At 38.1% G+C, this 14,817-nt stretch overlaps 1 protein-coding gene across 1 annotated transcript in view; it reads left to right on the forward strand.

The window, feature by feature from the left end:
• Positions 1-14,817, forward strand: part of APOOL (apolipoprotein O like) — a 235,977-nt gene that overhangs the window by 9,583 nt on the left and 211,577 nt on the right. The gene's annotated exons all lie outside the window — the stretch shown is intronic.

Genomic DNA, 14,817 nt, shown 5'->3' on the forward strand with positions numbered 1-14,817 from the left:
CATTTATCACCAAAATCAATCCCCGACACCCTTATTACCACACACACAAAAATAACCAGAATAATGATTAAAGTGAAAAACAGCAACTAAAGTGAAAAAGAACACTGGGCGCCCTTGTCTGTTTGTTTGTTTGTTTCCTTCCCCCACCTTTCCACTCCTCCATCCACAAACTAGACAAATGGGAGTGTGATCCCCATGGCCCCCCCAATCCCACTGTCCCCCCTCCTAAGCCACATTTTTATACAATTGTCTTCAAGAATCTTGGGTTCTGGATTGTAGTTTGATAGTTTCAGGTATCCACCACCAGCTACCCCAATTCTTTAGAACCTAAAAAGGGTTGTCTAAAGTGTGCGTAAGAGTGCCCACCAGAGTGACCTCTCGGCTCCTTTTGGAATCTCTCTGCTACTGAAGCTTATTTCATTTCCTTCCACATCCCCCTTTTGGTCAAGAAGATGTTCTCCATCCCGCGATGCTGGGTCTACATTCCTCCCCGGGAGTCATATTCCACGTTGCCAGGGAGATTCACTACCCTGGGTAAGACTATGCTTTTTTTTTTTTTTTTTTAATCATCATTTTATTGAGATATATTCACATACCACGCAGTCATACAAAACAAATTGTACTTTCGATTGTTTACAGTACCATTACATAGTTGTACATTCATCACCTAAATCAATCCCTGACACCTTCATTAGCACACACACAAAAATAACAAGAATAATAATTAGAGGGAAAAAGAGCAATTGAAGTAAAAAAGAACACTGGGTACCTTTGTCTGTTTGTTTCCTTCCCCTACTTTTCTACACATCCATCCATAAACTAGACAAAGTGGAGTTTGGTCCTTATGGCATTCCAAATCCCACTGTCACCCCTCATAAGCTACATTTTTATACAACTGTCTTCGAGATTCATGGGTTCTGGGTTGTAGTTTAATAGTTTCAGGTATCCACCACCTGCTACCCCAATTCTTTAGAACCTAAAAAAGGTTGTCTAAAGTGTGCGTAAGAGTGCCCACCAGAGTGATCTCTCGGCTCGTTTTGGAATCTCTCTGCCACTGAAGCTTATTTCATTTCCTTTCACATCCCCCTTTTGGTCAAGAAGATGTTCTCCATCCCACGATGCCGGGTCTACATTCCTCCCCGGGAGTCATATTCCACGTTGCCAGGGAGATTCACTTCCCTGGGTGTCTGATCCCACGTAGGGGGGAGGGCAGTGATTTCACCTTTCAAGTTGGCTTAGCCAGAGAGAGGGCCACATCTGAGCAACAAAGAGGCATTCAGGAGGAGACTCTTAGGCACAAATACAGGGAGGCCTAGCCTCTCCTTTGCAGCAACCGTCTTCCCAAGGGTAAAACTTATGGTAGAGGGCTCAACCCATCAAACCACCAGTCCCCTATGTCTGTGGTCATGTTAGCAACCATGGAGGTGGGGTAGGCGAATACCCCTGCATTCTCCACAGGCTCCTCAAGGGGGCACTACATCTTTTTTTTTTTTTTTTCCTTGTTTGTCTTTTTTCTTTTTTTTTTTTTTTTAACTTTCCCTTCTTTTTTAAATCAACTGTATGAAAAAAAAAGTTAAAAAGAAAACAGACATACAATAAAAGAACATTTCAAAGAGACCATAACAAGGGAGTAAGAAAAAGACAACTAACCTAAGATAACTGCTTAACTTCCAACATGTTCCTACTTTACCCCAAGAAAGTTACATAATATAGCAACATTTCAGTGAACTTGTTCCTACTACATCCATCAGAAATTAACAGACCATAGTCATTTCTGGGCATCCCCAGAACGTTAAATAGCTTATCTGTTCTTCTTGGATTATTGTTCCCCCTTCCTTAATTGCTCTCTACTGCTAGTTCCCCTACATTCTACATTATAAACCATTTGTTTTACATTTTTCAAAGTTCACATTAGTGGTAACATATAATATTTCTCTTTTTGTGCCTGGCTTATTTCGCTCAGCATTATGTCTTCAAGGTTCATCCATGTTGTCATATGTTTCACCAGATCGTTCCTTCTTACTGCCGCGTAGTATTCCATCGTGTGTATATACCACATTTTATTTATCCACTCATCTGTTGAAGGACATTTGGGTTGTTTCCATCTCTTGGCAACTGTGAATAATGCTGCTATGAACATTGGCGTGCAGATATCTGTTCGTGTCACTGCTTTCCGATCTTCCGGGTATATACCGAAAAGTGCAATCGCTGGATCGAATGGTAGCTCTATATCTAGTTTTCTAAGGAACTGCCAGACTGACTTCCAGAGTGGCTGAACCATTATACAGTCCCACCAACAATGAATAAGAGTTCCAATTTCTCCACAACCCCTCCAGCATTTGTAGTTTCCTGTTTGTTTAATGGCAGCCATTCTAACCGGTGTTAGATGGTATCTCATTGTGGTCTTAATTTGCATCTCTGTAATAGCTAGTGAAGCTGAACATTTTTTCATGTGTTTCTTGGCCATTTGTATTTCCTCTTCAGAGAACTGTCTTTTCATATCTTTTGCCCATTTTATAATTGGGCTGTCTGTACTATTGTCATTGAGTTGTAGGATTTCTTTGTATATGCAAGATATCAGTCTTTTGTCAGATACATGGTTTCCAAAAATTTTTTCCCATTGAGTTGGCTGCCTCTTTACCTTTTTGAGAAATTCCTTTGAGGTGCAGAAACTTCTAAGCTTGAGGAGTTCCCATTTATCTATTTTCTCTTTTGTTGCTTGTGCTTTGGGTGTAAAGTCTAGGAAGTGGCCTCCTAATACAAGGTCTTGAAGATGTTTTCCTACATTATCTTCTAGGAGTTTAATGGTACTTTCTTTTATATTGAGATCTTTGGTCCATTTTGAGTTAATTTTTGTGTAGGGGGTGAGGTAGGGGTCCTCTTTCATTCTTTTGGATATGGATATCCAACTCTCCCAGCCCCATTTGTTGAAAAGACCATTATGGCTCAGTTCGGTGACTTTGGGGGCCTTATCAAAGATCAGTCGGCCATAGATCTGAGGGTCTATCTCTGAATTCTCAATTCGATTCCATTGATCTATATGTCTATCTTTGTGCCAGTACCATGCTGTTTTGGCAACTGTGGCTTTATAATAAGCTTCGAAGTCAGGGAGTGTAAGTCCTCCCACTTCGTTTTTCTTTTTAGAGTGTCTTTAGCAATTCGAGGCATCTTCCCTTTCCAAATAAATTTGATAACTAGCTTTTCCAAGTCTGCAAAGTAGGTTGTTGGAATTTTGATTGGGATTGCATTGAATCTGTAGATGAGTTTGGGTAGAATTGACATCTTAATGACATTTAGCCTTCCTATCCATGAACATGGAATATTTTTCCATCTTTTAAGGTCCCCTTCTATTTCTTTTAGTAGAGTTATGTAGTTTTCTTTGTATAGGTCTTTTACATCTTTGGTTAAGTTTATTCCTAGGTACTTGATTTTTTTAGTTGCTATTGAAAATGGTATCTTTTTCTTGAGTGTCTCTTCAGTTTGTTCATTTCTAGCATATAGAAACATTACTGACTTATGTGCATTAATCTTGTATCCCGCTACTTTGCTAAATTTGTTTATTAGCTCTAGTAGGTGTATCGTTGATTTCTCAGGGTTTTCTAGATATAAGATCATATCATCTGCAAACAATGACAGTTTTACTTCTTCTTTTCCAATTTGGATGCCTTTTATTTCTTTGTCTTGCCGGATTGCCCTGGCTAGCACTTCCAGCACAATGTTGAATAACAGTGGTGACAGCGGGCATCCTTGTCTTGTTCCTGATCTTAGAGGGAAGGCTTTCAGTCTCTCACCATTGAGTACTATGCTGGCTGTGGGTTTTTCGTATATGCTCTTTATCATGTTGAGGAAGTTTCCTTCAATTCCTACCTTTTGAAGTGTTTTTATCAAAAAGGGATGTTGGATTTTGTCAAATGCTTTTTCAGCATCTATTGAGATGATCAATTGATTTTTCCCTTTCGAGTTTTTAATGTGTTGTAATACATTGATTGTTTTTCTTATGTTGAACCATCCTTGCATGCCTGGAATGAACCCCACTTGGTCATGGTGTATGATTTTTTTAATGTGTCTTTGGATTCGATTTGCAAGTATTTTGTTGAGGATTTTTGCATCTATATTCATTAGGGAGATTGGCCGGTAGTTTTCCTTTTTTGTAGCATCTTTGCCTGGTTTTGGTATTAGATTGATGTTAGCTTCATAAAATGAGTTAGGTAGTGTTCCATTTTTTTCAATGTTTTGAAAGAGTTTGAGTAAGATTGGTGTCAGTTCTTTCTGGAAAGTTTGGTAGAATTCCCCTGTGAAGCCATCTGGCCCTGGGCATTTATTTGTGGGAAGATTTTTGATGACTGATTGGATCTCTTTGCTTGTGATGGGTTGGTTGAGGTCTTCTATTTCTTCTCTGGTCAGTCTAGGTTGTTCATATGTTTCCAGGAAATTGTCCATTTCTTCTACATTATCCAGTTTGTTGCCATACAGTTGTTCATAATATCCTCTTATAATTTTTTTAATTTCTTCAGGATCTGCAGTTATGTCACCTTTTTCATTCATTATTTTGTTTATATGGGTCTTCTCTCTTTTTGATTTTGTCAGTCTAGCTAGGGGCTTGTCAATCTTGTTGATCTTCTCAAAGAACCAACTTTTGGTGATATTTATGCTCTCTATTGTTTTTTTGTTCTCTATGTCATTTATTTCTGCTTTAATCCTTGTTATTTCTTTTCTTGTACTTGGTTTAGGATTGGTTTGCTGTTCATTTTCTAGCTTCTTCAGTTGATCCATTAGTTCTTTGATTTTGGCTCTTTCTTCCTTTTTAATATATGCATTTAGTGCTATAAATTTCCCCCTTAGCACTGCTTTTGCTGCATACCATAGGTTTTGGTATGTTGTGTTCTCATTTTCATTCGTCTCTATATATTTAGCAATTTCTCTTGCTATTTCTTCTTTAACCCACTGATTGTTTAGGAGTGTGTTGTTTAACCTCCAGGTATTTGTGAATTTTCTAAGTCTCTGATGGTTATTGACTTCTAATTGTATTCCATTGTGGTCAGAGAATGTGCTTTGAATAATTTCAATCTTTTTAAATTTATTGAGGCTTGTTTTATGTCCCAGCATATGATCTATTCTGGAGAAAGTTCCGTGAGCACTAGAAAAGTATGTGTATCCTGGTGATTTGGGATGTAATGTCCTGTAGATGTCTGTTAAATCTAATTCATTTATCAGATTGTTTAGGTTTTCAATTTCCTTATTGGTCTTCTGTCTGGTTGATCTATCTATAGGAGAGAGTGATGTGTTGAAGTCTCCCACAATTATTGTGGAAACATCAATTGCTTCCTTTAGTTTTGCCAGTGTTTCTCTCATGTATTTTGTGGCACCTTGATTGGGTGCATAGACATTTACGATTGTTATTTCTTCTTGCTGAATTGCCCCTTTTATTAGTATGTAGTGGCCTTCTTTGTCTCTCAAAACATCCCTGCATTTGAAGTCTATTTTATCTGAGATTAATATTGCTACACCTGCTTTCTTTTGGCTGTAGCTTGCATGAAATATTTTTTTCCATCCTTTCACTTTCAGTTTCTTTGTGTCCCTGTGTCTAAGATGAGTCTCTTGTATGCAACACATTGATGGTTCATTTTTTTTGATCCATTCTGCGAATCTATATCTTTTAATTGGGGAGTTTAATCCATTTACATTCAACGTTAAAACCGTGAAGGCATTTCTTGAATCGGCCATCTTATCCTTTGGATTATGTTTGCCATATTTTTCCCTCTCTCTATTAATATCCTTTATTGTACCCATACCGAATCTCTTTAGTACTGAACCTTTCTCCAAGTCTCTCTGTCCTGTCTTTGTTTCTCTGTCTGTAGGGCTCCCTTTAGTATCTCCAGTAGGGCAGGTCTCTTGTTAGCAAATTCTCTCAGCATTTCTTTGTCTGTGAAAAATTTAAGCTCTCCCTCAAATTTGAAGGAGAGCTTTGCTGGATAAAGTATTCTTGGCTGGAAATTCCTCTCACTCAGAATTTTAAATATATCGTGCCACTGCCTTCTTGCCTCCATGGTGGCTGCTGAGTAGTCACTACTTAGTCTTATGCTGTTTCCTTTGTATGTGGTGAATTGCTTTTTCTCTTGCTGCTTTCAGAACTTGCTCCTTCTCTTCTATGTTTGACAGTGTGATCAGTATATGTCTCGGAGTGGGTTTTTTTAGATTTATTCTATTTGGAGTTCGCTGAGCATTTATGATTTGTGTATTTATGTTGTTTAGAAGATTTGGGAAGTTTTCCCCAACAATTTCTTTGAATACTCTTCCTAGACCTTTACCCTTTTCTTCCCCTTCTGGGACACCAATGAGTCTTATATTTGGACGTTTCATATTATCTATCATATCCCTGAGGTCCATTTCGAGTTTTTCAATTTTTTTCCCCATTCTTTCTTTTATGCTTTCATTTTCCATTCTGTCATCTTCCAGGTCACTGATTCGTTGTTAAACTTCCTCTAGTCTTGTCCTGTGAGTGTCCAGAATCTTTTTAATTTGGTCAACAGTTTCTTTAATTTCCATAAGATCATCCATTTTTTTATTTAGTCTTGCAATGTCTTCTTTATGCTCTTCTAGGGTCTTCTTGATTTCCTTCATATCCCGTACTATGGTCTCATTGTTCATCTTTAGTTCTTTGAGTAGCTGCTCTAGGTGCTGTGTCTCTTCTGGTCTTTTGATTTGGGTGCTTGGGCTTGGGTTATCCATATCGTCTGGTTTTTTCATATGCTTTATAATTTTCTGTTGTTTTTGGCCTCGTGGCATTTGCTGAACTTGATAGGGTTCTTTTAGGGTTTGTAGACCTATTGAAGTCCTTATCTCTAATTTATCAGATCTACAGCTTCGTGGAGTACACTTTCTCTAACTAACCAGCAGGTGGCGTCCACGAGCCACCTGTTCTCCACAAGCCAGATCTCCCCTGCTTAGCCTTTTTGGTGAGTGGGGGAGTGAGTCTTGTGGGGCCCAATTGGTGTACCAAGCTTGCGTGTGTAGTTGGTGTTGCCTGCCCTGTATGTGGGGCGTGTTTCTGGGCAGTCGGGGAGGGGGGGGTGGCCCTAACAATCAAATCTCCCTGATGATCCTAGAGTTTTAAAGCTGCTGCAATAGTCTAATCCTTCAGTTCAGTCCTGCCACAGTTTGTCTCTGCCACTGACCCACAAGTCTTTGGTATTGGCGTATGGCTCCTGAGACTTGCAAGTGGGCCCCTCTTCCGGGCTGTGCACCCCGGGTCCTCTGTTGAGGGATGACTGTGCTATGTCACAGGTGAGTGCCGTCCCCCCAGGGCAGTTCTGGGCTGCTGGGCTGTGTAGGGAGGCTCCCAGTCTGCTCAAATGATGGCTGAATGGGGCTTTGTTAATTCACACTGCTCCACCTTCCCAGCTCTGGGACATTCAGCTGAGGTTGCAGGGAAGGCTAATGTCCACGCCCAGTTTTGTGGTGTGTGCCTGTTATTTGAAGCACTTCCGTCAACACTGGGTTGTCTGGGGCAGCTCTGGGCTATGGGGCTGGCGATGGGCAGGAGTGTTTCCTGTCCACCAGGATGGTGGCTGTGAGCGGACACCCCCCTTTTCTTGGGAAGTTGTGTTGTTTAGTGAATTTTCTCAGCCACTGGATTATTGCCTTTTGTCTCAGAGCTCTCTTAGTTCTGCTCTTGACTTGACGTGCCCAAATTGCAATTCTTTGAAGCTTTCTGTATTGAGCTTCTTAGAGTAATTGTTTTAGAAAAAGCAAAAAGGATTTAAAAAAAAAAAAAAAAAAAAAAAAAAACGGCCCTCCTCAGAGATCTAATGGGTTATTGAAATGCTAATAGACAAAGCAACCAGGGCCATTAAGGAAAGATGCACAGGGCAGAGAGATCAGCTTTGCTTCGGGATTTGCATATGCGCCTCAAGGCCTGAGCTCCGCCCTTCCCCTTTCTGTGTTCACCAGAACTCCAAAAATCCTCTGCTTTTATTTTGGAGTTTTTCGTGTTGTTTTTTTTTCTATGCCTGTCTCCTCTCTGCTGGGCTGGCTGCTCTCAGAGTCTCTGGTGTCTGGTCTCAGTCTATCTATGGTTGGAGTTTGAATCAGTAGAATGAGTTTTCGATAAGAGCAGCCACTGCAGTTCTCCCTTCTCCTTCCCGGAGCTGACAGCCCCTCCTCCCCCGGGACTGAGCCTGGCAGGGAGGGGCGCGGGTCCCCTGGCCGCAAAAACTTACAGATTTCGCTGATCTCAGCAGTTCCACGTTTTCATGAGTGTTGTATGAAGTATGCCCAAAGACAGATTGCTCTGTGGTGTCCAGTCCACGCAGTTCCTGGCTTTTTACCTACTTTCCTGGAGGAGTAACTAAAACTTACAGCTCACCAGTCTGCCATCTTGCCCCGCCTCCCATGTTCACTTTTAATGCAGCTCTGATACTTATAATCCCATTAACGAAGTGTTATCACTCCAATCCATTCCCATACCTTTAACTTCATCCTTATTAACATATCTGGACATATTAGGTTATCACTCCCCTTTCACTAGCTTCTCTCTATCTATAGGTCCCCTATATTCTATATTATAAGACACTGATTTTACATTGTTCAGGGAGCTCATAGTAGTGGTAATGTACAATATTTCTTCTTCTGCGTCTGACTTATTCCACTCAGCAATATATCTTCAAGGTTCATCCATGTTGCCATATGTTTCAGGACCTTGTTCTTACCGCTGCATAGTATGCCATCATATGTATATACCACATTTTCTTTATCCACTCTTCTGTTGAAGGATGCTTGGATTGTTTCCGTCTTTTGGCAATTGTGAGCAATGCTGCTATGAATATTGGTGTGCAAATGTCTGTTCATGTCTGTTCAGATCTTCTGGGTATATAACAAGACGTGGAATTGCCGGATCATAGGGTAACTCGATATCTAGTTTTCTAAGCAACCACCAACTGCCTTCTGTAGCAGCTTTACCATTATACATTCCCACCAGTAATTAATTAGAGTTCCAATTTCTCCACATCCTCTCCATGTTTTATAGTTTCCTATTTGTTTAATGGCAGCCATTCTTATTAGTGTGAGATGATATCTCATTTTGATTTTGATGTACATTTCCCTAATAGCTAGTGAAGATGAACATTTTTTTCATGTCTATTTTACCTATTTGTGTTTCGTCTTCAGAAAAATGACTTTTGATATTTTTTGCCCATTTTATAATTGTGCTGTTTGTACTATTGTCATTGAGTTGTAGGATTTCTTTATATATGCAGGATATCAGTCTCTTATCAGCTATATGGTTTCCAAATATTTTCTCCCATTGAGTTGGCAGCCTCTTCACCTTTTTGACAAAGAGTTTTGAGGCACATAAGCTTTTGATTTTGATGCGTTCCCATTTATCTATTTTTTCTTGTATTGCTTGTGCTTTGGGTGTAAGGTCTAAGAAGCCACCCCCTGTTACTTAGTCATGAACGTGTTTATATTATCTTCTAAGAGTTTTATGGTGCTGTCTCATACTGAGGTCTTTGATCCACTTTGAGTTAATTTTTGTATAGGGTGTGATTCTTTTGGATATGGATATCCAGTTCTCCCGTCCCCATTTGTTGAAGAGACTATTCTGTCCCATTTCAGTGGATTTGAGGGCCTTATCAAAATTCAGTCAACCATAGATCTGAGGGTCTATTTCTGAACTTTCGATTTGATTCCATTGATCGATATGTCTATCTTTGTTCCAATACCGTGCTGTTTTGACCACGTTGGCTTTATAATAGGCTTTAAAGGCAGGAAGTGTAAGTCCTCACACTTCATTCTTCTTTTTTAGAATGTGTTTGGCAGTTTAAGGCCCTTTCTCTTCCAAGTAAATTTGACAACTAGGTTTCCTAGTCTGCAAAGTAGGTTGTTGGAATTTTGACTGGAATTTCATTGAATCTGTAGATCAGTTTGGGTAGAATTTATATCTTAATGATGTTTAGCCTTCCTGTCCATGAACACAGAATATATTTCCCCCTAATTAGGTCACCTTTGATTTCTTTTAGTAATGTTTTGTAATTTTCTGTGTAGAGGTCTTTTTCATCCTTGGTTAAGTTTATTCATAGGTACTTGATTATTTTAGTTGCTATTGTGAATGAATTTTTTTTCTTGATTGCCACTTCAATTAGATCATTACTAATGTATAGGAACATTATTGTCTTATGAGCATTAATCTTGTATCCTGCCACTCTGCTGATTTTGCATATTAGCTCATGTAGCTTCATTGTTGATTTCTAAGGATTTTCCAAATATAGGATCATATCATCTGCAGATAATGACAGTTTTACTTCTTCCTTTCCAATTTGGATACATAAAATGTATCTTTGGCTTGGTGAATTGCTCTGACTACAACTTATAGCACAATGTTTAATAATAGTGGTGACAGTGAGCATCCTTGTCTCATTCCTGATCTTAGGGGGAAGGTTTCCAGTCTCACCATTGAGTATTATGCTGGCTGTGGGGTTTTCATATATGCTCTTTACCATATTGAGGAAGTTTCCTTCAATTCCAACTTTGAAGTATTTTTATCAAAAAGGGATGCTGAATTTTGTCAAATGCATTTTCAGCATCTATTAAGATGATCATTCGATTTTTCCCTTTTGACTTTTTAATGTGTTTTATTACATTGATTTTCTTATGTTGAACCACCATTACATGATATGAATGAACCCTACTTAGTTATGGTGTATAATTTTTTTAATGTACCTTTGGATTTGATTTGCAAATATTTTGTTGATAATTTTTGCATGTATTTCATTAGTTAGATTGGCCTGTAGTTTTCCTTTCTTGAGGTATATTTATCTGGTTTTGGTATTAGAGTGATGATAGCTTCATAAAATGAGTTGGGTAGTGTTCCTTTTTCTTCAATTTTTTGAAAGACTTTGAGCAGGAATGGCATAAATTCTTTTTTGAAAATTTGATATAATTCCTGTGAAGCCATCTGGCCCTGGGCTTTTATTTGTAGGTAGATTTTTAATGACTGATTGTATCTCTTTGTTTGTGATTGGATTGCTAAGGTCTTCTATTTCTTCTCAGGTCAGTCTAGGTTGTTCGTGTGTTTCAAGGAAATTATCTGTTTCCTCTAGGTTGTCTAGTTTGTTGGCATACAGTTTTTCATAGTATCCTCTTATGATTTTTAAGTTTTCTTCAGGATCCAAAGGAATGACCCTGTTCTTATTTCTGATTTTGTTTATTTGGGTCTTCTCTTCTTTTGACTTTTTCAGTCTAACTAAGGGTTTGTCAATCTTGTTGATCTAATCAAAGAACCGACTTTTGGTTTTATTTATTGTCTCTAATTTTTTTTTTTTTGTTCTCCAGCTAATTTATTTCTGCTTTTTTTAAAATTTCTTTTCCTCTCCTTGCTTTAAGGTTAGTTTGTTGATCATTCTCTAGCATCTTCAGTTAGGTCTTTGGTTTTAGCTCTTTACTCCTTTGATGTGTGTATTTAGCACTAGAAATTTCCCTCTCAGCACTGCCTTCACTGCATGTCATAGGTTTTGATATGTTGTGTTTTCATTTTCATTCATCTCTGGATATTTACCTATTTCTCTTTCAGTTTCTACTTTGACTCTCTGGTTGTTTAGGAATGTGTTTAACCTCCATATGTTTGTGAAAGATCTGGTTCTTTGGTGGTTATTGATTTGCATTCCACTATGAACAGAGAATGTGCTTTGAATAATTTCAATCTTTTAAGTATATTAAGACTTGTTTTGTGCCCCAGCATACAGTCTATCCTGGAGAACATTCCATGAACACTCAAGAAGAATGTATGTCCTGGTACTTTGGGATGTAATGATCTTTATGTGTCTGTTAAGTCTAATTCATTTATCACATTATTTAGGTTCTCAGTTTCCTTATTCACCCTCTGTCTAGTTCTATCTATAGAAAAGAGTGGTGTATTGAAGTCTCCCACTATTATTGTAGAAATGTCTATTGCTCCCTTCAGTTTAGCCAATGTTTTTCTCATGTACTTTGGAGATCCTTGATTAGGTGCATAAACATTTTTGATTATTATTTTTTCTTGGTGAATTGTCCCTTTTATTAATGTGTAGTGTCCTTCTTTTTCTGTTATGACTTCTTTGCATTAAAATCTTTTTTGTCTGATATTAGTACAACTACCCCTGCTTTCTTTTGGTTGCAGCTTGCATTAAATATTTTTTTCCATTCTTTCACTTTCAGTTTCTTTGTTTTGCAGTGTCTAAGATGAGTCTCTTATAAACAGCATATTGATGGGTCATACTTTTTAATCCCTTCTAGCAGCCTGTATCTTTTAATTGGGTAGTTTAATCTGTTCACATTCAAAGTTATTAGTGTGAAGGCAGTTCTTAAACTAGCCATCTTATCCTTTGGTTTTTAATTGTCAGGTCTATTTTCCATCCCTTTCTCTTTTTTTCTTTTAGGTTGCCCTTACTAATATTCTTCAGTTCTGTGCCCTTTTCTAGATTTTTCTCTCCTTCCTTTTTTTTTCTTAGCTGATAGTGCTCCCTTTAGTATTTTTTGCAGGGCGGGTCTTTTGTTAACAGATTCTCTCAGCATTTGTTTGTCTGTGAAAATTTAACCTCTCCTTCAATTTTGAAGGGAGCCTTTGTGGGTAAAGAATTCTTTGCTGGCAACTTTTCACTTTCAAGATCTTAAATATGTCATATAACTGCCTTCTCTTCTCCATGGTGTCTGCTGAGTAGTCAGTACTTAGTCTTATGTGGTTTCCCTTGTATATGGTGGATCACTTCTTTCTTGCTGCTTTCTGGACTTCTCTTCAGAATTTGAGAATCTGATTAGTACATGTCTCGGTGTGGGTCTGTTTGGATTTATTCTGTTTGGAGTTCTTTGGGCTTCTTTGATTTGCATTTTTTGTTGTTTAGAAGGGTTTGGAAGTTTTCCCCAACAATGTCTTCAAATACCCTTCCTATCCCTTTTCTCTTCTCCTTCTGGGACACTGGTGATTCTTATATTTTCATGCCTCATATTGTCCTTCATTTCCCTAAGATCCATTTCAAATTTTTTGATTTTTTTCACCATTAGTTGTTTGTGTGTTTGCATTCAATTAGCTGTCCTAATTCACTTATTCTTTCTTCTGCCTTTTCAACTCTGCTCTTGTGTGTCTCTAGTATATTTTTAATTTGATCTAAAGTACTGTTTATATCCATCAGATCTGCTATTTTTTATTTACTCTTTTGAATTCTTCTTCATGCTCTTCTAGAGTCTTCTTGATGTCCTTTATGGCCTTAGCCAACTCATTGAAGTTGTTTGGAGATTTGTTTGTGCTTCTTTGATTAATTGCTGCAAGTTCTGTGTCTCCTATGGCTTTTTTTTTAAAATTTTATTTTGACATAGATTGAAACTTACAGGAACAGTTGCAAAAACAATACAAAACCCATACACAGAACTCCATCATACCCTGACCCCCCTCCCTCGATACCCCGATCCACCAACTTTAACATTCTGTCACTCCACCATTTCTTTCTTTCCCTCCCTCCCTCCCTATCTATCATCCATCATCTATTGCTCTGTCTTCGGAACATATGAGAGCTAGCTGCACACATCCTTGAAAAAACAATATAATTCATGTATACAATTCCCATGAACAAGAACATGCTTTTATGCAATCCCATTAAGCGCAGCTAAGAAGTTCAAGAAATTCAACATTGATACAAACCTTATATTCTATATTTCCTTTTTTTTTCTCTTATGTCCCCACTGTGTCCCTTTGAGTCTCCTCTCCTCTATCCTCAGATCCCATCCAGGCTCATCCTTGGCATTTAATTGTCATTGCCTATTTAGACTGTCATTTTCTTTTTCAATTGTGGAAACATATATATGGCCTAAATCTTCCCATTCCCACCCCTCCCTATCATTCCATTAGTGGGATTAATCACATTTAGAAGGTTGTAATGCTATCACCTTCCCACCATCCATTACTAGAAATTTCTCTTCACCCCAAACAGCAACCCTACACTCATTTCTTAACTCCCCATTGCCCCTTCCCCCACTTCTCATAACCCATACTCTACTTTTCATCTCTATGGTCATATTCTCTGATAATTTCTTTGTGTTTACTGTGGGGCTTAAATTTAACCTCTTAAATCCATAGCAATCTTGTTTTTCTTTGATACCAACTTAACTTCAATAGGACACATAAACTATGTTCCTATACTCCTCCATTCCCCCACCTTTAAATAGTTCTTGTCAAAAATTACATATTTTTTACATTGAGTCTAAAACCACTGATTTGTCATTAGAGTTTATGTATTTTATTTCCTGTAGGAAGTAAATAGTGGAGTTACAAATCAAAAATTATTGACTTCTATTTGTATTCCATTGTGGTCAGAGAATGTGCTTTGAATATATTCAGTTATTTTTTTTTAAATTTATTGAGACTTGTTTTATGTCCCAGCATATGGTCTATTCTGGAGAAAGATCCGTGATCACTAGAGAAAAATGTGTGTCCTGGTGATTTGGGATGTAAGGTTCTATATATGTCTGTTAAAATTCTCTATATCTCTCTCTCCTTTCTTTGTTTCTCTGTCAGTAGGGCTCCCTTTAGTATCTGAAGTAGGGCAGGTCTTTTATTGGCAAAATCTCCCAGCATTTGTTTGTCTGTGAAAAATTTAAGCTCTCCCTCAAATTTGAAGGAGAGTTTTGCTGGATAAATTATTCTTGGTTGGAAATTTTTCTCTCTCAGAATTTTAAATATGTCATGCCACTGCCTTCTCAACTCCATGGTGGCTGCTGAGTAGTCACTACTTAGTCTTATGTTGTTTCCTTTGTATGTTATGAATTGCTTTTCTCTTGCTGCTTTCAGAACTT

The sequence above is a fragment of the Choloepus didactylus genome, chromosome X, assembly GCF_015220235.1.
Source record: "Choloepus didactylus isolate mChoDid1 chromosome X, mChoDid1.pri, whole genome shotgun sequence".
Taxonomy (NCBI): Eukaryota; Metazoa; Chordata; class Mammalia; order Pilosa; family Megalonychidae; genus Choloepus; species Choloepus didactylus.